The sequence below is a fragment of the Macaca mulatta genome, chromosome 20 (assembly GCF_049350105.2).
Source record: "Macaca mulatta isolate MMU2019108-1 chromosome 20, T2T-MMU8v2.0, whole genome shotgun sequence".
NCBI lineage: Eukaryota > Metazoa > Chordata > Mammalia > Primates > Cercopithecidae > Macaca > Macaca mulatta.
This window is the reverse complement of record NC_133425.1, coordinates 6,548,123-6,575,081: the sequence shown is the minus strand read 5'-3', so window position 1 is coordinate 6,575,081 and position 26,959 is coordinate 6,548,123. Positions and strand designations below refer to the sequence as shown.

The 26,959-nt window shown below is 42.5% G+C and overlaps 1 protein-coding gene and 1 pseudogene across 2 annotated transcripts in view; one reads left to right on the top strand and one right to left on the bottom strand.

Annotated features, from left to right (window-relative positions):
• RBFOX1 (RNA binding fox-1 homolog 1) overlaps positions 1 to 26,959 on the bottom strand; it is a 2,485,711-nt gene that overhangs the window by 2,413,140 nt on the left and 45,612 nt on the right. The window lies entirely within an intron of this gene.
• On the top strand, positions 21,153 to 22,170 carry LOC711215 (U1 small nuclear ribonucleoprotein C pseudogene; annotated as a pseudogene).

The window sequence follows — 26,959 nt, the reverse complement described above, 5'->3', positions numbered from 1 at the left end:
GGACAGGTACAATTATCACTCCCTCCCCCATATACAGGTGAGGAAACAGAGACTCAGAAATGCTGAATACTATGCCTGAGTTCACTATACCTGGAAAATGTTGATGCTGGGACTTTAACGCATCTGCCTAATTCCAAAGTCCACATTTTTTTTTTTTTTTTTTTTTTTTTTTTTTTTTTTTGAGACAGAGTCTGGCTCTGTCGCCCAGGCTGGAGTGCAGTGGCATGATCTCGGCTCACTGCAACCTCCTCCTCCTGAGTTCAAGCAATTCTCTGCCTCAGCCTCCTGAGTATCTGGGACTACAGGTGGGCACTACTACGCCCAGTTAATTTTTATATTTTTTGTAGAGAAAGGGTTTCCCCATGTTGGCCAGGCTGGTCTCGAACTCCTGCCCTCAAGTGATCTGCCCACCTCAGCCTCCCAAAGGGCTGGGAACAAAGTCCACACTTTTTACCTGTACACTCAGCTGCCCACTCCACGGCAGATCAGGAAAGATTCTGGGAAGGAGGTAACATTAGAGTTGAACCTTAAGAGAAAAATAGGAAAAGTGCATCCATGGCTAAGCCAAAAACAGTTTTAAGGCTCCCTGTCAGTTCACAGTGTGCAGAGACGAACAAGCAGCTCTCTCTAAATCAAAGGACCAGAAAAAGAAGCTTTGGCTCCAGTTTCAATTTGAAAATGACCCAAGGAACAATGCCTGTGATACATCTAAAAATGCCAGGCAAGTAAAGTCCTTGAGGGTCAGATGAACTGTGGTCTTCTGTGTGAGAATCTATACACTTACGGTATAGTTTAATAAAATTGCTTCTCTTGGATTTCATTCCTTTGTAAAATCATACTCTCTATAATCATAATTGAAAAGCACTGAATGACATTACCAAATTGGAGACTCAGAAGGGTGAGAGAGTGGGAGGGGAGTGAGGAACGAGAAATGACTTCATGGGTACAATGTACACCATTCAGGTGATAGTCACACTTAAAGCCCACACTTCACCGCTATGCAATATATCTATGGAACAAAATGGCACTTGTACTCCCTAAGTCTATAAAAATTAAAAAACAATTTTTAAAAAATTAGGGGGTTCAGACACTTAAAAAGCATGGCACGGCACTACGAACCTTTAGGTAAACTTCAGGATGAATCAACTTTGGTGTTACTTACTGTGGCATATAACCACTAAGTTCCACCTAGTTTTGTCTGAGAGGAGAGCTACTTCATCTATGAGAACTGTTATCAATGACTGGATATATCTAAGTGAAAAATAATAGAGAGAGAAAGAGAGAGAGCAACAAGAGATAAAAAGAGACTGAGAAAAACTTTTTAAACACTAAGTAAGACTTCTGGTTTAAAGGAGAAGATGTCCCAAAAGTATAAGCATTTATCTCCTCCTAAAACCCAATAAAATGATAGTAAAGGAATTTTAAAAGTCAGGGATCTGCAAGAATTACCAGAAAAAGAGGGAGCTGTCTTGTTAAGGCCAGATTTTTAACAAATTCATGGTGTACGTTTGAGGAAGTTGACAGGAAGTGGAGTAGAGGAAACTCTAGCCAAGACAGCATGAGGAAGGAAAGGGATTAGCCAAGGAGAAAGCTGATCCCCTTCAAGAACCCCACAAGGTCTTACGATCTGGAACTGCCAAGCCCAGGGGAGTTGGGAGAGAAACACAGAGCTGAAAACACATTGCATTTAGCAGGGAGGTCTCAAGACGACAGCAGTGCTGTGCAAGTTGGAGTACTGGGAATCTGTGAAAGAGATCTCCAGAAAAAGACACAAAAGAGGAAAACTTGACTGTATACTTAATACAAGACAAATATTGAAAAAAAATGTAACACATAGCAAAGACAAATCGTTGAAAGTAAAAATAAAGGCAACTATAAACTCCAGAAGAAAAAAAAAGTCATTTTAGTATTATCGGCTCTGAAAAGAATAATATTTACATAGCCAAAATAATATAACTCTATTCATTGATTTTACTAAATATAGTCAAAATAGCAATTTGTTGAGGTTAAAGGAAGGGGACACATGGGTTTGAGATGAGGCTAAATCTCATCTATCACAGCCAGAAATCTGAATTACTAATGACTGAAATTGACCAGTCAGATCAGTCAAGAACCAGCAATATATAAATATTGTCTGAGTCCTGGTGATCACCACCACTGGGAGGTTGAAGCTAAGAGAATTCAAAGTTGTTGCCTCTTGGGAATGGGCAAAGGCAGAAAATAATTTTTTTTTCTTTTTTCCTTTTTTTTTTTTTTAAGACAGAGTCTCACTCTGTACCCAGGCTGGAGTGTAGTGGTGCAATCTCAGCTCACTGCAACCTCCGCCTCCTGGGTTCAAGCGATCTCCTGCCTCAGCCTCCTGAGTAGCTAGGATTACAGGCACCTGCCACCACACCCAGCTAATTTTTTGTATTTTTAGTAAAGATGGGGCTTTTAGTAAAGATGTTGCCCAGGCTGGTCTCGAACTCCTGAACTCAAGTGATCCGCTCGCCTCGGCCTCCCAAAGTGCTAGGATTACAGGCATGAGCCGCCAAGCCTGGCCAATTATTTTTCATTGTAAGCCTCTCAGTATTGCTTTATTTTTTTAACCACAAGCATGACCATTTTAAATTACAGCTATTATGGTCAGGTACTGTGGTTCACGCTTGTAATTTCAGCACTTCGGGAGGCCAAGACAGGCGGACTGCCTGAGGCCAGGAGTTCAAGACCAGCCTGGGCCACATGGTGAGATCTCATGTTTACAAATAAAAAATTAAAAAATTACCTGGGCATGGTGGTACATGCCTGTAGTCATAGCTACTCAGGAGGCTGAGGTGGGAGGATTGCTTAAGCCCTGGACTTTGAGGTTGCAGTAAGATATGATGGTGCCTGCACTCCAGCCTGGGTGACAGAGTGAGACCCTGTCTCTAAAATGTAGTAATAAATCAAAATAAATAAAATCTAAGACCCCTAGGCATGTGTGTATGTGCACATGTGTACACAATTCCCTGTGTGTGTGAGACCAGGTATGTGTTGGTGACTGCATCAAAATGTCTGCAATAAAGCACCTCACACTATGAACAGGGGTGAAGGTGGCACCCTCAGAAAATAGTGGCATAAGGAGGGGAAGTGGTAAGGGAGGATCCATTTTTCTTCTACGTCCTTCTCTGCTGTTTTATTTTAACTTCACCATGAGCATGTGTTTCCTTCGTGATTATTTTTAAATGGAGGGAGGGAGGGGAAGATGGCAGAGAGAGAATCAGGAGTCCAGAAAATACTGGGCAGGTGGGTGTGGAGCAGATTCAAGAGAAGTAAAACCGGGTCTGCACACCTGAGTGCCAGAAAAGTCTCCTGGTCTGAGCACAGAAATAGAACTTGTTAGATGCCTCCCTAAACCATGCAAGCATGAAATGCAAGCAAAGCAATGAGAGTGGCTAGCCTGGGGGCCCACCAACTCAAATGTAAAAAGCAAGTAGCCAACTCCATTGCCAGCCCCAGGAACAGCCAGGTTGGTGGTGGTTTGTTTGGTTTTCCTGCTCCCCCACTCCACCCCCTGCCATGGAGAAGCTTAAGTTGAAGTGAAAATAGTAATTTCATATTTCTGCACTAACCAGCCAGCAAAGACTGCCAAAGTTTTGCTGAGATGCCTGCCATGGGGAAGGTGAAATAAGCCTCACCCCCAGTGGCTGCTGCTTCTAGACGTGATTCTCCTCGACTTAGACCAAATTATCCTCACAAACCCTGATGATAGCAGAGAACATGAAGGAGGCTGAAACTTGCTGTGAACAGTGATGTGATGCTTTGCCTTGCCGTCCTGCAAGAAGCAGAACAGAGCAGACGGGGACTCTAACAGACACAAGGCATAAAGTGATCCGGGTGATGGAGAGCAGGGCAGAACGGGCATGCTCTCTCGGAAACAACCTTACCTTGCTCTGCAGAGCATTGCTGTGCATTTAACTCAATCTTTCACGATAAATCTCTAATCGTCAGAATTCTACAAGACCCTGGCCAGGCACAGTAGCTCACACCTGTAATCCCAGCACTTTGGGAGGCCGAGGGTGGTGGATCACTTGAGGTCAGGAGTTCAAGGTCAGCCTAGACAACATGGTAAAACCCCATCTCTACTAAAAATACAAAAATTAGCTGGGCATGGTGGCACGCACCTATAATCCCAGCTACTTGGAAGGCTGAGGCAGGAAAATCACTTGAACCCAGGAGGCGGAGGTTGCAGTGGGCCAAGATCATGCCACTGCACTACAGCCTGGGTGACAAGGGTGAAACTCCGTCTCAAAATAAAAAAGAATTCTAGATGTCCTCCGTCTTGGAAAGGGAATATCTGGAATATTGGCAGGGACTGTTATCCAAATCAGTGAAGGTTCTAAGTCTTCTTTACTCACCATTCTATCTTTATTTATTTTTTGAGAGAGTCTTGCTATGTTGCCCAGGCTGGAGTGCAATGGCATGACCTTGGCTCACCGCAGCCTCAACCTCCTGGGCTCAAGCAATCCTCCCACCTCAGCCTCCCAAGTAGCTGGGACTACCGGTGCACTCCACTATGCCTAGCTACTTTTGTGCATGTGTCTATTTTTTGTAGAGGTGGGGAGTTTCACTACATTGCCCATGCTGGTCTCAAACAACTGGACTCAAGCAATCCTGCTACCTCCAGCCTCCTAATTGGGACAGGTGTGTGCCATACATCAAGCTAATTCTTTAATTTTTTGTACAGATGGGGTCTCACTATGTTCCCAGGCTGGTCCCATATTCCTAGGCTCAAGTAATCCTCTCACCTAGGCCTCCCGACGTGCTGGGATGATAGGCATAAGCCACCGCATCTGGCTTACTCACCATTCTAAAACTGAAGTATAACTCCCTGTTTAAAACCTTCAATGGCTGCCTATCATCCAGAAGTGTCCATCTGCACGTGTGCCCCTTACTTCTGCATCTGTGGGATTTTCCATTTCTTCTTCGACAGACTTTATTTTTCACAAGAAAATAATTTCATGTGAAATTATTTTCTTGCAAGGGCAAGAAATATGGAGAAGATTCGATAAAATCTCACAAATCCTAACAGCAGGTTTCTGAGAACCACTTTGTTTTGCTAATCAATAGGGTAAAACATGGTCTTTAAAGAAGTCCAGGGAAACATCTAGAGATACAGAGTTGAGATGAAAATAGCCCCCCTTCATTTCCGGCCAGACCCCCTCCTCAGTCATCCTCCGTAGATGTAAGTGACCCCCAGCAGAAGACAGAAAGCAGGTATTTCAGAAACTCCACGGGAAGAATCTGTACCAAGATGTTGCTGATCACAATAAAAGCCTGTATGGTGCCAGGCTCAGAATAGGAACACTTGATCTCTGTTTAATATGAGCCCCAGCTTCTGGAATTAAGTGTAGCAGGTGAAACCAGTCCCTCACTGATTCTGAAACATGTGGTACTCAACTTGGTCCCAGGCTGATCTGACCAAACCAGCATTCTGTAAGGCTACCCGTTCAGACTTCTCCACACGCGCCATCTTCATTCAGTATCTACCCCCTTGCAAAGCCCACCTGAGTCATGCTCCATCACACAAGCTTCAGGTGGATGAAAACCTACCTGTGAAAGGCAAAACTCCCCCAAGTCAATAAGCAAAAGACAAAGAATTGAAAAAAAGGTAAAGGACATGAATAGGCAAATTTCATGAAACAAGATTCAAATAGCCAGTAATGTCATGAAGAGGTTCAAATTCGCGGGAAATAGGAGAAATGCAAATGAAAACACGTCTCTATATTGTTTGGGGGAAAAAAAATCACTTTATCTGGCTAACTCCTACCAGTCCTCCAAGTCTCAGCTGAAATTCCTCCTCCACAGAGAAATTATTTCCTTCATAGCTCTCACCACCAGTTATGATAGATTTAGTTGTATGTTTATGAGTCTAATTTCTTCTGTCTTCCCTACTAGCCCATGAGCTCCATGAACAGAGCCACAGTATCTGATTTATTCACTACTAATGTCCCTAGGACTCAGAAGAGTATCTGGTAATAAGAGGAGCTTAATAGGTATTTATTCAATGAATGAATGAATGAACAAATGAACGAAGCAAAGCTGGCTTTCTGCAGCACTGAGATATGATCACCACAACAGACTCAACTCCCCTAAAGGGCACAGGACAGAAGAACACAGTTACCCCAATGAGGTTCAAAAAGTAGGAGGACAAAGAGCTGTTCCAAGGCCCACATACCTGTAATATAAATGTGGGAGGACTACAGAACACCCATCTACAGGACTACCACTGGGGAGCCTTCTGATTTAATATCCCTAAAAGGTATAGCAGAGGATGCTACCAATGTGTAAATCCTCCCAAAACTTAAGCCTTTAAATTCTACTGCACAGGAGCTGTCAGAAAGCAATATTTTGTGAGCTACAGATTCCAATAAAACTCACTCTGAGATGATGAAGCCTTCCTTGGTAGCCTGAGGGCTGATATATGAATAATCTGCCAGCATTATGCTGTGTCACTTAAATATTCCTTTGGAGATTTGTCAGAAGGAAATTTAAGTAAAATTAAAGTTCAAATGGAAATGAAAAATTAAGTTATGATCGAAGCTATAATCTCATATTAGATCTTTAAGAAAAAATCGAGAAAAGTTCCATTTAAGATTTCCTGTTTTGTATTTATGGATCCGAACTCAGGTACTCCCACTGTGCCTTGTTTGAAAGGCTGATATGCAGGGTGTGGGCCTCCTCCCTTATTTAGATGCTGAACCTAGCTCCAGGGGAAAAAAGACATCTCAGCTGCTATGGGCAATTCAATTTTAATCATTTTTGCTATATTGGAATTTTCATAGGAGTCCAGGTACAAGAGATTCAGAATTAATCTAAGTCATAAACAAAGCAAAAAAAAAAAAAAAAAAAAAAAAAAGAGGAATGGAGTGAATAATAATTCAACACCTATAAGGCCTGGTTCCTTTTTCATATAATATGCACTGTGGTGGGGGAGAGAGGAAGGGACCCGAGTGCTGTTTGGAATCAAGCCCCTCAACGTCAGAAGCATGTCTGAAGTTTACCTAAAACACTGGCATCTGTGACTCCCACAGCCAGCTTTTCTCCAGGGTTTCAGAATGTTCCCTGCCTCCTAACAAACTGAGGGAAGCAGCTGTGAAGGAAAGAGAGGTGACAGCAAACAGAAGTCTGGAAGCCCCTAGAGAGAGACACAGCTTGACCGTGGAACTGAAATACAGACTCCAAAAGACTAGCATTTACTGCAGACTGAGCCTTCTATGGCTTGTCTGCAAATAATCCTCTGCCTGTGCAGCTCACGTGGCACAGCCTGACAGAAAATCCCAGGGAGAATAAGGATAATATCCAATGTGCCCTGTGCTATAGGAATCCATCAACACCATAATGATAATATTAATAAAACCAGTGAGGCATCCACTCCAGTAAAGACCAGCAGCCTCTGTGAGTCTAAGCTTAAGGCAGCTGTATTCCTGAATCGTAAATAATATAGGTCATTTTCTAGCTTGAAGTTTTCTTTATCAACCAAAGCAACACCCCAAAAAAGCACACACAAAATACTAGAAAAAAAGTATTAACCCAAAAGAAGGTGGTAAAAGAGAAACGGAAGAACAAAGAATGGAGGATACAAATAGAAAATAAAAGCCAAGATAGACTTAAACCTGACCATATCCACAATTACATTAAATATAAATGGCCTAAACGCTCCAGGTACAAGGCACAGATTGACAAATTAAACCAATAAAAGCAAGATTAACTATATGCTGTTTATAAGAAACACAGTTTAAATACACAACACATACAGATTAAACTATAAAAGGTGAAAAACACTTTTTAGATACTATGCAAACACTAAGTGTCAGAGAGCTGGTTTGGCATGAATAATATCAGACAAAATAAACCTCCAAACAAAGACCATTACTAGGGGTAAAAATGGTCATTTAATAATAATAAAGTGTCAATTTATAAACAAGACAAAATAACCCTAAAAACGTATGCTGTACCTATTAACAGAGCTTCAAAATATATGATGCAATAATTGAAAGACAAATCCATCAACTGCACTGTAACACTTTTAACATTCCATTCTAAGTAACTGTTAAAGCAACCAGAAAAAATTAGTAGGCAAATATTAAATTTGAATGACACAATCAACCAACTTGACCTACTTGATATTTATAGTATGACAGACCCAAAAACTACAGAATACACATTCTTTTCAAGTGCTTATGGAACATTCATTAAGAGAGACCATATGCTGCTGCTCCATAAAGCTAGTCTCATTAAACTTAGAAAATAATGAAATCAAAAACATGATTTCTCTGACAATAGTATTTAATTAAAAATCACTCAAAATAAGTTATCTGGAAAATTACCAAATATTTAGCAATTAAATAAGTCATTTCTAAATGCCCAAAGACTAAAATATGAGCGAAATTAGAAAATCCTTTGAACTGTATGATAACCAAAAAACAATATATTGAAATTTGTGATACATAGATAAACGAACACTAGCCTGGATGTTTACTACATTAAATGCCTATATTAAAAAATAAGAAAGCTATAAAATGAATGATCTAAACTGGAACTTAAAGAAGCTAAAGAGGAGCAAATGAAGCTTAAAGTAATTATAAGAAGGAAAATAAAAGAGAGAAATCAGTGAAATAAAAAACATGAATAGGGAAAATCAACAAAAGTTGGTTTCTTAATGAATAAAATCAATAAACACTCTATTAGCTATCTATTGCTGTACAACAAATTACCCTAAAACTTAGTGACTTAAAACAGCAAACATTTGTTGTCTCACAGTTTCTATAGGGTTTCATATAGGTGGCTGTAACACGTGGTTCTTTTATAAGACTGCAATCAAGGTGTCAGCCAGGGCTGCAGTTAACTCAAGGATTTACTAAGGAGATAGAGCTTTGTAACCAAGCTCACTTTTTAATTTTATTTTATTTTATTTTTGAGACGGAATTTTACTCTGGCGCCCAGGCTGGAGTGCAGTAGTACAATCTCAGCTCACTGCAAGCTCTGCCTCCCGGGTTCATGCCATTCTCCTGCCTCAGTCTCCCGAGTAGCTGGGACTACAGGCACCCACCACCACATCTGGCTAATTTTTTGTATTTTTAGTAGAGCAGGCTTTTACCGTGTTAGCCAGGATGGTCTCGATCTCCTGAACTCGTGATGTGCCCACCTCGGCCTCCCAAAGTGCTGGGATTACAGGCATGAGCCACTGCGCCCGGCCCCAAGCTCATTTATATAGCTGTTGGAAGTCTATAAACACATACAGGCTATTGGACTGAGGGCCTCAGTGGCAGCTGGCTGCAGGCTTCCCTCAATTCCTTGCCATGTGAACTTCTCCATGATGGTAGCTGGCTTCCATTAGAACAAGCAAGTAGGAAAGCAAGAAAGGACAAACAAGATGGAAGCAAGGACCTTTCTGTAAACTGGTCTCGAAGGTAACATCCCATCGCTTTCTCCATGTTCTATGCATTAGAATTGAGTCACCAGGTTTACTGCACACACAAAAGGAGGAGATTACACAAGGATGTGGATATCAAGAGGCAGAGGCTATTGGAAGCCACTTTGAGGGCTGTCTACCAAAAATAAACCTAGAAAGAATGATCAGGACAGAGAGACACAGAGAGACACAGAGGGAAGGAGGGAGTGAGGGAAGGAGGGAGGGAGAGAGGGAGAGAGAGAAAGAGAGAGAAAGTGAGACTAAGATTCAGAGAGAGAAAGACAGAGACAGAAAGAAACACACAAATTACTAATATCCGCAATTAAAGAGAGGACATCACTACAGATACTAAAAGAATAATAAAACAGACAAAATGAACGACATTTTGCTTTTCAAAAATTTTGTTTAAAACTGTCATTCATTTTGTGAATAAATTCAACAACCTAGATGAAATGAACAAAGTACCACAAAGTACCAAAACCAAAAAAAAGCAACTATAAAATATGAAAAGTTTTACAGTTATCATATAAATTGAATTCATAAGTGAACAATTTCCCACAAAGAAAAGCCAAGTCCCAGATCTCTTCACTGGCAAATTTCATCAAATCTTTAAAAAATAAATAATAGAAAATAATAGAGATGAGGACACTTTCTTCTTATTATTATTATTTCAATAGGTTTTTGGGGAATGGGTGGTGATTGGTATATATTTAATGTATATATTTTTTAAAATCACATAGAACACACAATTCCATGAATAAATTCATTAGTGGTGACTTCTGAGATTTTGATGCACCCATCACCCAAGCACTATACAGTGTACCCGTGTATAGTCTTTATCCCTCACTTGCTCCCACCCTTTCTCCCGAGTCCCCAAAAATCCACTGTATCATTGTTATGCCCTTGTGTCCCGAGATGAGGATATTTTCAACCCATTTTTAAGGCTGGCATATGTGCATACAAAAAAAAAAAACACACATCAATATCCTTCATGAAAGTTGATGCAAAAATCGTTAATAAAATATTTGCAAATCGAATATAGCAATCCATTAAAAGGATAATACAACACGACCAAATGAGATTTACCTCAGGAATGTAAGACTGGTTCATCATTCAAAAAGCAGTTAGAGTAACTCAACATGCTAAGAGAAAAAAGGAAAAAAAAAAAAAAAACTTACGATTTTCTCAATACATGCCAAAAAAAGCATTTGACAAAATGTAACACCCATTCATGATTTTTATACCTGAGGAAACTAGAAATAAAAGGAAACTTCCTCAGTGGGATCAACTGCATCTAGGAAAAAAAAAAAAACTATAGCTAACATCATATATAGCGGTAAAACAATGAATATTTTCCCCTTAAGATCAGGAATAAGACAAGGATATCCATTATCCCCACTTGTATCCACAATTTTACTAGAATTCCTAGTTAGTTCAATAGGGAAAAAAAATTAAAACATGCATAAAAATTACAAGGAAAAGAAGAAAAGCTATCATCATTTGCAAACGACAGGATTGTATACGTCGGAAAGGCCCATGAAGTCCACAAAAAGTTCACCAAATTGAGTTAGAAATATTTCTAGATACAAAGTCAACATAGAAAACTCAGTGACTGAAATGGCTGTCATCAAAAATAACGGCAAGGGCAGATGTTGGCGAGAATGGGAAACAACTGGAACTTTCATAGGCGGCTTGTGAGAATGGTGAAACCACTTCGGAAAACGGTTTAACAGTTTCTCATCAAGTTAAATACACATCTACCCTATGACTCAGCAATTCTACTCCGAGTATGTACCTAAGAGAATAAGAATACATTGACACACAGTTTGGTAAATATTTAGTCACAGAAGTTTTATTCACAATAAGCAAAAACTGGAAACAAATGCCTATTGACTGGTAGATAAATAACAAATTATGAAGTATGCATTCAATGGACTGCCATTTATCAACTAAATGTGAAAAAAAAAAAAAAGAGAACCACTGATATGCATAGTAGGGACTGATTTCTATAACATTTTCTTTTTGAGCAAAAACAAGGCCAGGCATGACGGAGTGCACACCATATGATTGCATTTAAATGAAGCCCAAGAACTGGCAAATTTAATTTACTGCGATGGAAATTGTTAGAACAGTAGTTGCCCCTGGAAGTCTACAGGGTTGTGTGACAGGGCTACGAAAGAATTTTCCAGGGCCATAGAAACATTCTAAATTTTGTTTGGCATGATGGTTGTGTGGGTGTATGCAAGTCAAAACCCATCAAATTGAATGCTTAAGATCTGTGCATTTTAATGTATATATTTTTTAAATCACATAGAACACACAATTCCAGCTATCTCAAACTCAGTCCTGTCTGCACTGTGCAAAACACTGAATTTCTCAACATTCTCGGTATCATTTTTATTGCTTTTTTTTCTGCCTCTTTTCCTTTGTTTCTCCCAACAAGCCAACCTCTAGCATACCAGGTGGTCTTCATGAATGTTTCCAGCCAAGTTGTGAAGAATCAAACTCTACATAGAAGAGAAGTGAAATGAAAAAAAGTAGAGGAGAGGAGAGAAGAGAGGAGAGGAGAGGAGAGGGGAGGGGAGGGGGAGGGGGAGGGGAGGGGGAGGGAGAGGAGAGGGTGGGGGAGGGGAGGGGAGGGGGAGGGAGAGGAGAGGGTGGGGGAGGGGAGGGGAGGGGGAGGGAGAGGAGAGGGTGGGGGAGGGGAGGGGGAGGGAGAGGACAGGGGAGGGGGAGAGGAGGGGGAGATGTTTAGTTTGGAGTGCTCTAGAAATCAAAATGCCATCATTCTTAGACTTATTTACACCAACACTCTCCCAAGATTTAATCTTACTATTCCTTCAAAATTCAATAGTCTCTTGTTACAACTCTCACTACAGAAGTTACAAACCAACTGCCTACAATGTATTTTGTTTGAACCGCAAAGTATTCTTTATTTGATCTAACATGTAATAATTAGAAAATTTCACATAAAAATCCAAACTTCCAAATCTTCTTAAACCATCAGTAGATCTAGCAACCATCAATGTGCGCTTAAGTGTGGCTGCCTTTTGTGGAAAGGGCAGCTTATCACGTCTTTCACCTAAATACATTTCTTTCCAAAGGACTCACTGTTTACTGCTATGATTACAAAAAGTTAATTCAATAGAAAAATAACATTGTATTCAATTCTAGCTTGACACTGTTGCCTACAAAAGTGTCTGGGCTACACCTTGTTTTCTCAAGTCTTTTTTTTTTTTTTTTTTCTGAGACGGAGTCTCGCTCTGTCACCCAGGCTGGAGTGCAGTGGCCGGATCTCAGCTCACTGCAAGCTCCGCCTCCCGGGTTCACGCCATTCTCCGGCCTCAGCCTCCCGAGTAGCTGGGACTACAGGCGCCCGCCACCTCGCCCGGCTAGTTTTTTGTATTTCTTAGTAGAGACGGGGTTTCACTGTGTTAGCCAGGATGGTCTCGATCTCCTGACCTCGTGATCCACCCATCTCGGCCTCCCAAAGTGCTGGGATTACAGGCTTGAGCCACCGCGCCCGGCCTACACCTTGTTTTCTATGTTTAAAAGGGAGAGTACACGTTTAGACTTGGCCTCAAGTCTAAACTCCTTCATTGAAGAAACAGCCTATGGGATGGGAGAAAGTATTTGCAAACCATACATCTCATAAGGCTAGAATATATACAAGGAACTCCAAAACATATAAGGAAATCAAACAACTCAATAGTAAGAAGACAACTCAAAAAATGAGCTAAAGATCTAAGTAGACATTTCTAAAAGACATACAAATGACCAACAACTATATGAAAACTGCTTAAAATTACTAATTATCAAGGAATTGTAAATTAAATCCACAATGATATGTTACCTGACACCTATTAGAATGACTATGATAAAAAAGATGAAAGGTAACAAGTGTTGGTGAGAATGCAAGAGAACACTTGCATGCTATCTTGGGAATGTAAATTAGTATAGCCATTATGGGAAATAGTACAGAGATTCCTAAAAAAATTAAGAGTAGAATTGCCGTGTGATCCAGCAGTCACACATCTGGGTTTATATCCAAAGGAGCTGAAGTCAGTCTGTTAAAGAGATATCCACACTCCCATGCTCACTGCACAACAGCCAATACACAGCAGCAACCTAAGTGCCCATCAAAAGATGAATGGATAAGGAATATATATATACAATGGAATACCATTCAGCCCTTAAAAAGAAGAAAATCCTGTCATTTGCAACAACATGGATGAACCTGGAGGACATTATGAAAAGCAAACTAAGCCAAGCTCAGAAAGACAAATAACCACATGATCTCAAATATATGTGGAATCTAAAAGAGTTGGCCACGCATGGTGGCTCATGCCTGTAATCCCAGCACATTGGGAGGCTGAGGCGGGCAGATCACGAGGTCAGGAGTTCAAGATCAGCCTGACTAACATGATGAAACCTCATCTCTACTAAAAATACAAAAATTAGCTGGGTGTGGTGGCGCATGCCTGTAATCCCAGCTACTCAGGAGGCTGAGACAGGAGAATCACTTGAACCCAGGAGGCAGAGGTTGCAGTGAGCCAAGATTACACCACTGCACTCCAGTCTGGGTGACAGAGCAAGACTCCATCTCAAAAAAAAAAAAAAAAAAAAAAAAATTAACTCAGAGAAGTTAAAAAAAAAAAAAAAAAAAGAAAGAAAGAAAGAATGGTGGTTGGCAGAAGCAGCGGGAGGGGAAAAGAGGTTGGTCAAATAACACAAAATGTCAGAAAGGAGAAATATGTTCAAGAGTTCTATTGTAAAAACAACTTTTTAATTAAAAAATAAATTCCTCTATTGAACTGTGAGCTCAGTGAGAACCAAGGATTTGTCTCATTGACTTTTTCAGATCCCTGGAACCAAGCACAGTATCTGGCCCAGAGCATTCACACTCTTTTCAATTAAAAAGATTCAACGGGTTCTGGGGATGTAAACATCTCCCAAGTGGGAAATTTGAAGGCAGTGAAGATGCAGACTTACAGGACAGAATGGGAATCTGTCTCCTGCTGTTCTAGCAAAGAATCCTAAATGAGGAAGAGACCAAGTCATGAGAGGCCACCAGAAACATAGTCCCTCAAAGATGCATCTAACACAGATGGAGATGCTGCTTTTTATAAAATGCTACCCCCAATCTGAATGTCCAGCTAGCTTAGTGCATGCTTCAGACAAGTCAGATTGGAAAAAAGATTCAAGGCTCAAGATTAGATCTCCAAGACTGGATGAGGAGGACATCCGTGAGAACAACACAGGAGAAGCTCACGGGGAACCCAGGGGCAATGGAGGGAGACGCCTTTCACAGGCAGGAGACCAATGACCAGTGTTGACCTGATGATATTAACAATGGTAGTAATAATAAAGAACAGAGAAGTTAATATTTATGAGGTCCTTACTCTCTGATAAGTGGTATTCATGCATCCTCTCATTTAATATGCACTACAGTCCTGGAGGTAAGAAGCATAATTATTCCCATTCTATGTAGAGAAAACTATGGCAACCAGATGCCTCCCATCCTGGTACTGACACCCTTGTATAACCTCTCCCTGTGAACGTGGGTGGGACCTAGGACTTTCTTATAACCAAGAGAATATGCCAGAGGTGATGGGATGTAGTGATTATGTTAGATAGGATGTTGTCTTGCTAAGAGGCTATCTGTCTTGCTGGCTTTGAAGATGTGAGCTGCCATGTCATGAGTGGCCAGATGGAGAGGCCCATGTGGCAAGAAGCTGAGAGCAGCAAGAAACTGGGGCCCTAAGTCCAGCAGCCTGCAAGGAACTGAATGCTGCCAACAACCAGATGAGCCTGGAAGCAGATCCATCACCGGTCAAGCCTCCAGATGAGAACTGAGCCCTGGCTGACACTATGGCTGTAGCACCCAGCAAAGTGACGCCTGGATTCCTGACCCACAGAAATCATGCAGTGGTAACTGTGTGCTGTCTCGAGCCACAGAGTTTGCAGTAATATTGTTACATGGCAATACATAACTAATATAAAAACTGTTTTACATCATGTACATTACTAAGGGAAATGGAGAACTTGGATTTGAGCTCTGATTTCAGAGTTGTAGACTCAGTCTCCCCAGGGAGACGTGTTCTGGGAGACAGTTATGCCAGGCTGTGATGCTGTGATGATTGTTCTCTTCCTACCCAGAAGCTTTCAATATGTACGTCAAGCATGTGACCCCAACTACACTTACCAAATGTATTTCTGACAAATGCCAGGACATCGTGAGCTTTCTTGTTTTACTGAGAGCTCCATAAAGGAAGGACCATCTCTGTCTTTTTTTTTTTTTTTTTTTTTTAAGAGTCTCACTCTGTCACCCAGGTTGGAGTGCAATGATGCAATCTCAGTTCACAGCAGTCTCTGCCTCCTGGGCTCAAGTGATTCTCCAGCCTCAGCCTCCTGAGTAGCTGGGATCAAAGGTGTGCATCACCACACCCGGCTAATTACGTATTTTTGGTAGAGATGGGGTTTCGTCATGTTGGCCAGGCAGATCTTGAACTCCTGGCCTCAAGTGATCTGCCTACCTCGGCCTCCCAAAGTGCTGGGATTACAGGCATGAGCTACTGCACCTGGCCTGTCTTTTTTATGCTATGTCCACGTGCAACAGCCCAGTGGTCAGCACACAAAGGGGTCCAAACGCAAAAGGAGAGGGCAAACAAGGGGAAACCTAGGGGTGTTCAGAAATAGTTCCCAGGTCACTGCCTGTTTAAATATGTACAGTCCTGGGCCCCACCCACAAGATTCTGACCTGGCAGGTGAGAGTTGGAGATGGGGAGCTACTTGGTTAAGAGGGATCCCAGTGCATTTTGAGGCAGCTGGTCGTTAGACTGTATTGAAAAAATTACCCCCCAAAGACGTGAAGGGAAACAGAAAGGCACAGGCATGCTAGAGGCTAGAAAAGAACACAAGTAAAACATGAACAAGTTCATTCCAAAAGAAGATTGTCAACCACAGCTGCATGTCAGAATCAGCTGGGGAGATCTGAAAACCCCAGTGCCCAGGCTCTGCATCCCAGATCAATTATTACAGAATCTCTGAGGGATGAAACATGGGCATGAGTATTTTTTGTTTTTGTTTTGTTTTTTGTTTTTGAGATGGAGTCTTGTTCTGTCACCCAGGCTGGAGTGCAGTGGTGCAATCTCAGCTCAGCAACCTCTGCCTCGCAAGTTCAAGCCATTTTCCTGCCTCAGCCTCCCAAGTAGCTGGGATTACAAGCGTGCACCACCACGCCTGGCTAATTTCTGTATTTTTAAGAGAGACAGGTTTTCACCATGTTGGCCAGGCAGGTCTCGAACTCCTGGTCTGAAGTGATCTGCCCACCTTGGCCTCCCAAAGTGCTGGGATTACAGGCATGAGCCATTGCTCCTGGCAGTATTTGTTTAATGAGGCCAAATGCACATAACATACAAGTCCCTGTGTGAAAGCATAGACTTCAGGGTCATTAAATACATTCACAATGTTAAGCAATCACCATCTCTGTCCAGTTCCAAAACATTTTCATTAACACCTCCCCCAACAAAAAAAAATATCCCCTGTACCCGTCAAGCACTCTCCATCCCTTCCCCTTTCCCCCAGGTCCTGGCAACAACTTACCTGCCTTCTGCCTCTACAGATTTGCCTATTCTGGATATTTCACATAAATGGAATTATATAATATATATAATAACCAAAAGGTGGCAACAACGGAAATGGCCAATTGGTTGAAGAATAAATAAACAAAATGTGCTGTATCCATACAATGGAAGTATTGGTGCATACTACAACGTGGAAGGACCTTGAAAACATCATGCTAAGTGAGAGAGAGCCTTGGTACTGTCTAATCTCCCCAGGAGATTCCAAGGTGCAGCCAAGGTTGAGACCCACTGACAAGCAATGGTTATGGTTGGGTGCAGATGAAATAAGGCAGCCAGGGGCAGGAGGGACGTCTCATTGAAGATGACTATTTGTGGATGCCCAGCAGGGGTGGGGATGAGGTGTGGTAACAGCAACTCCAATCTCAATACAGCGTGACCGATTTTATCTTCAGCCAGCTGATACGCTTCATGGGGTTTGGACACAGGACACCTCTGCCTCCCAGGTTCAAGTGGTAAGTCCTGCCTCAGCCTCCCAAGTAGCTGGGATTACAGGCGTGCACCACCACACCTGGCTAATGTCTGTATTTTTAGTAGAAACGGAGTCTCGTCATGTTGCCCAGGGTCTCAAACTCCTGGCCTCAAATGATCCACCCACCTCAGCCTCCCAAAGTACTGGGATTACAGGCATGAGGCATAGTGCCCAGTCTCCAAATTCTATATGAAGTTTGACTTTCCACCTCCAGAAAATCCAAAGCTTTGCCCAAGTCACAGCGGGACATCCCAGAGTTACTTTAAGAGAAATATGCTTTTAAAAACAACTCCAGGCCAGGCGCAGTGGCTCACACCTGTAATACCAACACTTTGGGAGGCCAAGGCAGGCAGATCATGAGGTCAGGAGATCAAGACCATCCTGGCCAACATGGTGAAACCCCGTCTCTACTAAAAACACAAAAATTAGCTGGGCATGGTGGGTGTGCACCTGTAAACCCAGCTACTTGGGAGGCTGAGGCAGGAGAATTGCTTGAACCAGGGAGTCAGAGGTTACAGTGAGCTGAGATCGCGCCACTGCACTCCAACCTGGGCAACAGAAAGAGATTCCGTCTCAAAAAAAACAAACCTCCAACATGGACACCAAATGAGAAGCACTCACTGACTTCCCTCCACCAATCAGGGGGAGTGGTGGTGATGGTGCATGCGCGTCTATTTGCATTGAGTCTTAATGGAAAACAAGGTTGTGTCACTGAAAGGAAAAACACATCACAGTCCAGGCTGGAGCTGTGGATTAATAATATGGCTGAGTGTTGGTACAGGCTTTCCACAGCAATATTAAAACTGAGAAAATCAGCAGTGAAGCCCCCAGCCACATTTCTGGCAAACGATTTGGGGGAAAAACAACAGAGGCCCTCCTCAACTTTTCCTTCGCTGCACAAAGTGGTTTGGCTGGAAATGCCAAATGTGCTTGTTGCTGGGATCTTTCAAAGCAAGCAAGCTGGGAGTCCACCTCCTGCAGCCACAGGCCAGAAATGGGTTGAGACCAAACTATTATAGTAACACTGGTACACATCTAAATAGATTTAACTCCCTCACAGCAATCCAGATTAATTTAATATGCTTTCTTAATGGAAGTTCGCATTTCTCATTAAAGCAAATGAACGTCCATCGCTCTGTGATAAATCAGGGCAAAAAAAATTCATATTTTTTTTTGAGAAGGAGGTGTTCTTGGCTGTTAAAAAAAAAAAAAAAAAAGCACTACAAATGGCCTTTCAAAGTCTAGACATCTTCATCATAAACACAAACATTCCTCTTCACAAAGGGACCTCAAGTAACCTGCAGTACGTTTTTCTTCTCATTCTTTCTTACCATCCCTCCAGCCCACCCAGCCCACATTCAGTGACCAGGTCATGTGGGTTTTACCTCCTCAATCTTTCTCAAATCCATTCACTGCTCAGCCACTCTCCTGACACCACCATAAACCAAGCCACCACCACCTCCAGCTGTTTGACTGCAAACGCCTCCTCACTGGCCTCTCTGTTCTACCCTGGCCCTGTGACAATCTGCACTCCTTACAGGGACCAAAGCAATCACTTCAGAAGGTGCCTCCAAACAGATCACTCACTTTCAATGGCTCGCATGGCTCTATGGGTTCAAAACGAAAAAGCTCACCTTTACTGGGCACACACTATCTCAGTCCATCCCTGCATCAGCCCTTTATTTCACCAGCGGGGAAGCTGGTACACGGAGTAGCTATGAGGGATGCCCAAGGCGGGACCACTCGTGAAAAGCTCCAACATCCTAATGTGACACCCTGCATGACCTAGCCCTTCTCTTTCTCCAGCTTCATTTCCTGATTCTCTCGCTTGCCCTGCGGGCTCCAGTCACACAAACCTCTCAAAAGTCCCTTAAATCTGGCTGGGCGCACGGCCTCAAGCCTGTAATCCCAGCACTTTGGGAGCCCAAAGCAGGTGGATCACCTGGACATCAGGAGTTCGAGACCAGCCTGGCCAACATGGTGAAACCCCGTCTCTACTAAATACCCAAAAATTAGCCAGGCGTGGTAGTGGGCACCTGTAATCCCAGTTTCTCAGGAGGCTGAGGCAGGAAAATCGCTTGAACCCAGGAGGCAGAGGTTGCAGGGAGCTGAGATCGCACCACTCCACTCCAGCCTGGGCATCAAGAGCAAAACTCCACCTCGAAAAAAAAAAGAAAGAAAAAAAATCCCTTACATCTACTCTATGTCTTTTAACCTCACGGACTTCGCTACGCTGTTCCTCACCCTGAACTACTATTCCTCATTTCTCCATCTGGTTAACTTGTCCCACCCACCAGGTCTCTCCTTAAGTGTCATCTCTTTAAGGAAGATTTTACCTTTTTAATGTAACCATTAACACATAATTCAGGTACCATATGATTTGCCCACTTAAAGTGAACAAATCAACGGTTTCAGTGCATTCACAGAGCTCAGCAACCACCATCATGATCAATTTTAAAACATTTTCATTACCCCGAAAAGAAACCCTGTATCCATTAGGAGGTACCTGCCATTTCCTCCTCCCACTAAGCCCTGGCAATCTACTTTTTTTGAGATAGAGTCTCTGTCACATGCTGGAGTTCAGTGGCACAATCTCGGTTCACTGCAACCTCCGCCTCCCGGGTTCAAGCACTTCTCCTGCCTCAGCCTCCCAAGTAGCTGGGATTACAGGTGTGTGCCACCATGCCCAGCTAATTTTTGTATTTTTAGTAGAGACAGGGTTTCTGTCTTCATAGATTTGCCTGTTCTGGACATTTCATATAAATGGAATCATATAATATGTGACCTTTTGTGACTGGTTTCTTCCACTTAGTATAATATTCTCATGGTCCATCCATGTTGTAGCACGTGCTAGTACTTCATTCCTTTTGAGGACTGAATAATATTCCATTGCATGGTCCAGCTATGTTCTATTTCTCCACTCATCAGTAGACAAACATTTGTGTTGTTTTCACTTTAGTGCTATTATGAATAATGCTGCTATGAGCATTTGCGTACAAGTTTCTGCACAGACATATATTTTCATTTCTTTCATAAAATGGAGTAGAAGTACTGGGTCATAGAACTCTGTGTTTAACCTTTTGAAGAAGTGCCAGACTGTGTGAGAAAGCCTTTCCTCACCCTGCGAGACTGAGCTCCCTCTCTCCATTCATACATTCTCTTCTTCACGCCCTTTGCTTCTATTTCCGAGCCATTCACGTTGACCTGGGTCACCCGCGACTCAATGCTCGTAACTCCTCTAGACCCTCAGGGTCCACACTAAATATGATGAAAGATGATACAAGCCACATATTTACTTTTGCATTTTGTAGTAACCACATTTTAAAAAGTAAAACAAAAGAAATGAAGGTAATTGGAATAATATCACAGATTTAAACAAATCTATCCCAAATACCAGGTCTACATGTATAAAATATTCTTAACATTAACAAAATACTTTGCATTCTTTTTATATTAAGTCTTCACCATCTAATGTGTACTTGACGCTTCCTGCACATCTCAGTTTGTGTTCATCATATTTCAAATGCTTAGTTGCCATATGTGGCCAATGCTGCCTTACTGGACAGTACAGGGCTAAACTGTCCACTCCCTGAGGGCAGGAACCATGCCTGCTTTTGCCGATTACTTTACTCTCAGCGCCAGTACAGTGTCTAGGATGCAAGAGGCATCCTGTGAATATTTGCTGAACCTAAATAAATGAATTCGCCCAAACCTCCACTTCTCCAAAAATAGTTTCAAAAATTCAGTGTTCAGCTGGGCACACTGATTCACACCCATAATCCCAGCACTTTAGGAGGCCAGGGCAGGAGGATAGCTTGAAGCCAGGAGTTCAAGACCAGCCTGAGCAACATAAAGAGATCCTGTCTCTACCAAAAAAAAAAAAATTATTAAATTAGCTGGGTGTGGGGGCACACATCTGCATTCCTACCTACAGAAGGCTGAGATGGGAGGATCACTGAGTCCAGGAGTTCAACGTTACAGAGAACTATGATAGCACCACCCGACGCCAGCCTGCGTGACACAGTGAGACCCTGTCTCAAAAAAAAAATCAGCATTCACATATATTCACTTATTCTTTTTCAGCAATTTAAATCTGTTAAGAAAAAGAAACAAGGAACAGAGTGACCAACAGCCTGCAGAGCAACATATCCAAGTTTTATTGTGACTACTGCAATACAGACCCCACCCAGGACTCTCCATCTGTGAGACAGGCACATCGCAGTGGCAGGAAACACAAAGAGAATGTGAAAGGCTGCTATCAGAAATGGATGGAAGAGCAGGCTCAGAGCCTGATGGACAAAACAACGGCTGCACTGCAACAAGGATACCTCCTACTCCATTCTCTGCTCCTCCTCCTGCAGCGACAAAGATACCACCTTCCCCCCAGTCTTCCAGGTCCTCCTAGCCCCGGTGTGGTGGCACCACCCCATATGGAGGGCCCTCCCGTGAAGGCAAGGATGGGCCCTCCTCCTCCTGGGATGATGCCAGTGGGACCTGCTCCTGGAATGAGGCCCCCCGTGGCAAGCCACATGCCCATGATGCCTGGGCCCCCAATGATGAGACCTCCTGCCTGTCCCATGATGGTGCCCACTCGGCCGGGAATGACTTGACCAGACAGATAAGGATAGAGAGGAGGCCTCACTATATCAGCTTTGGTTTTTTTCGTTGTTGTTATTGTTTGGGTTTTCTTTTTTGTTTGTTTGTTTCTTTGGTGTTTTTTTTTTTTTTTTTTTTTTTTTGAGACAGAGTCTTCGTCTGTCACCAGGCTCAAGTATAGTGGCGTGATCCCGGCTCACTGCAACCTCTGCCTCCCTGGTTCAAGCGATTCTCCTGTGTCAGCCTCCCGAACAGCTGGGACTACAGGCACGCACCATCGCGCCCAACTAATTGTTTGTATTTTAGCAGACACGGGGTTTCACCATGTTGGCCAGGATGGTCTCGATCTCCTGACCTTGTGACCCGCTTGCCTTGGCCTCCCAAAGTGCTGGGATTACAGGCGTGAGCCACCACGCCCGGCCTACGTGAGTTTTATATTACCTGTGCCCTTTAACCAGGAGATCATGCTGCTGTGATGCTGGGTTTTCTTAACAGCATGAGGAAGACTTGCCCCCTTGCCCTATCAAAGACAAGCGTTTTGGAGGGGAGAAGTGGGACAAAGAAAGATGCGGTTCTCATTTGTATTGGGAAATGTGAAAATAAAATTATCAACTCTTTTAGTTAAAAAGAAAAAAAAGAAAAGGAAACAAGATGTGGGGCTGCCATACGCAACACCATGGATTAGAAAGATCTTCTATCTGGAGGCAAATATTATCTTTGCTGAAGCTAGACCAACCTAACACAAAGACCTTTTGTTTTCTTAATGAGCCTGTGTTTTATTTTACAATGCGTAATTCCCTTTAGAAGGGCAGAGCACCTGTCTGGGGAAGACTATTTAATTTCCTGCATTTATTTAGAATGTTGGCTAATGTGATTATGAAGGGAAACAGCTCTAACAAGTGAGTGCCCCCTATATAGACACAGCTCACGAGTTCACGGGGCAAAGGAATTTAACAGCAGCCTCCTAATAGCCAGCCTTCTTTGTGATATGGAAATAATTGTCAGCATGTAAAAGACTATATATATTCAACAATTCTGACTCCCTGCAAAATTCAAATCTACGATTGATTTGCTTCCTGGGCTCCTAAAAACAACTTTGTCAAAACTGTTCAGAAATAAAATCAGCCAATCACTGCCCCTTGGAGACGCAGGACAAAGCAAGTCAGCCATGGCCAATGTGGAGTCGGCCATACACAATTACATGCAGACCTGCGGGACATCAAGTCCCTGCTATGGTCCCTCCCCAGTCAGACCCCCATTGCCTGGGCAGCAGCCAGAAGCATTCAGGCACAAGTGCATTCAACAAATACTTATTTAATTGTATTGGTGGTTAGAGGGCTGTGGTTGGTTAAGGTACATTAATGGATCCATGCCCTCCCTGTATCCAAGACTCTGCCATTTGTCTCTGCACTTCCCTCCACTGAAGAATTGCAGTATATTTCTCCAGCCCCTAAGGTTGGGTTTAGTCAGGTGTCTAGCTTTGGCTAATGGAATATTAATTTGCAGGACCAAAAACTTGGAAAGTGTGCATTTACTCACTCCTGCTATCACCACGAGAACAAGTCCAGGCCAGCCTGCTGCTTCCAGCAGAAGATAAGAGACACCAAGAGCAAAGTAGAGCTTCCCGGACATGCTCATGCTAGATTAAGCAATCCTCAGCTGACCCACAGATCCATGAAAATAAACGATTGTTGTATTAAGCCACTGAGATTTGGAGTGACTTGTTACGCAGCTTCTTGTGACAACTGATACAAGGGTTGCCGTCCTTTATCTCTGTAGATTTTAACCAATATTTAATAGCTAGATGGAGATCTTCTAGTTGCCTTTATTTATAATGAATAAGACTATAGAGCTAGTTTGGCCTGACACTATCAGTTACCTACTCAGAAATACTTTCTTCTCCAACCAGCCCCAACCAACTTTTTTTTTTTTTTTTTTTCCAACAGGGTCTCACTCTTTGCCTAGGCTAGAGTACAAGTGGCACAGTCAGAGCTCACTGTAACCTAAAATCCTGGGCTCAAGCGATCTTCCCCTTCAGCCTCCTACGTAGCTAGGACTATAGACATGTGCCACCATGCCTGGCTAATATTTTTATTCTTTGCAGAGACAGGGTATAACTATATTGCCCAAGCTGGTTTCCTGGCCTCAAGCAGTCCTCCTGCCTCACCCTCCCAAAATGCTAGGATTATAGGCATGAGCCACCACACCCAGACTCTTCTTCCTTTTAAATAGAAACCCTATTTTATTCTGATAGTGGGTTGTTTTCTTTTTTTTAGAAAATGTTGGCCCAGCCCCGCAGAATAAATTGTGACTGGTCTAAACAGGGTTGGCAAACTATAGACCAAGGGCCAAATCTGGCCCTCTGACTATTTGTATAAATTAAGTTTTATTGGAATAAAACCAGGTCCATTCATTTATGCCTTGTCTACGTATGCTTTTATGCTACAACAGCACCACTGGGTCACTGCAAAAGAGGTTATCTAGACCAAAAGCCTAAAATATTACCATTTACCTCTTTACAGAAAAAGTTTGCCATTCCCTAGTCCAAGGTTTAGATTCTGAGCTTATTATTTTAGCGTAACCCCCCTTACCAGTGATTGGTTCAAAACAAGTCTGTGATTTCATTCTTACTGTTCTACCGAGGGAATTCCCCCTTCTCATGCAAACCTGATGAGGGTAAGTTGTATTAATATGACATATGCTCAGGTTTTCTGAAAAATACTTTTTATCTAGAAATGCATAGGAATATGCTGGTGCCTGAATGTACCATCTGTGGGCCTGGAGATTGACTCGCCCTGTCTCCAGAGCTAGTGCTCACACTCACTACTGAGAGGCTCAAGGAAATGCCTGCCCACCCACCACCAGTACCCGCACACATCACCTGGAGAACTAGACATCAGCCTGCCACACACACCACCCAGGAGCCCAATGGCGCACCTGCTCACCTGGCCCAGTGCTGCCACTGCCAGAAACCAAAGAAGCCACCTGGAGGACCAGAGATTGGCCCACGCAGACAGGCTATCATCAGTGCCCACATACGCTGCACATGGTCCCTAGTGTTGACACACCTGGTCCACCACCACCACCACCACTGATGCCAAAGGACAAGACTTCCTAGCATCCCCATCCTCAGCAAAGCCTCACCACAGCCTCCAATAACAACTGCAGTCTGGCCTGGTGCGGTGGCTTACACCTGTAATCCCAGCACTTTGGGAGGCCAAGGTGGGCAGATCACGAGGTCAGGAGTTCAAGACCAGCCTGGCCAACATGGTGAAACCCCATCTCTACTAAAAATACAAAACTTAGCCGGGCATGGTGGCACATGCCTGTAGTCCCAGCTACTCAGGAATCTGAGGCAGGAGAATTGCTTGAACCCGGGAGGCAGAGGTTGCAGTGAGCTCAGATTGTGTCATTGTACTCCAGCCTGGTGACAGAGAGAGACTCCATCTCAACAACCACAATAAAAAAAAAACTGCAGTCTAAGCCACTGAAAAACTCACAGACACCACTCATGCCAATTACAGCTGAAGAAATCATATGCAGACTATACTACTGTACCCACCCAGAATCAAAAGCCAAAGTATGATACCTAATGAACATTGTAGATACAGCTATAAGAAAAGGTCTTTCCCCTGTAAAAGTCAATCCATGGAATCGGAAGAAGTGACTGTTATGTCAGAGGCACACATAGTCACATAAGGACACAGGAAATACGAAAAAGGAAACATAACACCTCCAAACAAGCACAATAATTCTCCAGCAACATATTCCAATGAAAAGAAAATCTATGAAATGCCTGAAAAAAATTCAGAATAATGATATTGAAGAAACTCAGGGAGATACAAGAGAACACAGATAATGAATACAAAAAAATCAGGAAAACAATTTATGATCTGAATGAGAAATTCAACAGAGATAGACAGCATAACAAAGAACCAAACACAAATCCTGTAAGAGAAGAAATCATTGAAAGAAATACAAAAGATAACTGACAGCTTTAACAACAGACTAGATCAAGCAAAACAAAGAATTTCTGAACTTGAAGACTAGTCTTTTAAAATAATCCAGTCAGACAAAAAGAAAGAAAAAAGAATAAAGCAAGGCTACATAACATATGGGACACATGTGTGACCAAATACTGAAATTCTGGGAGTTCCGGATGGAGATGAGATGGGGAATGGCATAGAAAACCTACTTAATAAAATAATAACTGAAAACTTTCTAAGTCTTGCAAATGATATAGATCCAAATACAGGAAGCTCAAAGATTCCCAAATAAATACAACCCAAAAAGGTCTTCTCCAAGGCACATTATGGTAAAACTGTCAAAAGACAAGGAGAAAATTATAAAAACAGCAAGAGAAAAGCATCAAGTCACTCATAAGAGAATCTCCATCAGGCTAACAGGGGATTTCTCAGCAGAAACTTTATACGCTAGGAGAAAAGGGGATATACACTACAAGTTTAAAAAAAAAAAAAAAAAGTTGTAAGCCAAAAATACTATACCCAGCAAAGCTATCCTTCAGAAATGAAGGAGCCTGGTACAGTGGCTCATGTCTGCAATTCCAGAGATTCAGAAGGCTGAGGCAGGAGGATCATTTGAGCCCAGGAGTTCAAGGCTTCAATGAACTATGATCATGCCACTGTACTCCAGCCTCGGTGACAGAGTAAGACTTCAATGCTTAAAAAAAAAGAAAAAGAAAAAAGAAAAAATATTTCCCAGAGAAGCAAAAGACTGTTTGTTTGTGTCTTGTTTGTTGTGGTCCTACGAGAAATGCTTAAGGGAGTCGTATGTTGGGAAGCAAAAGAACAATAC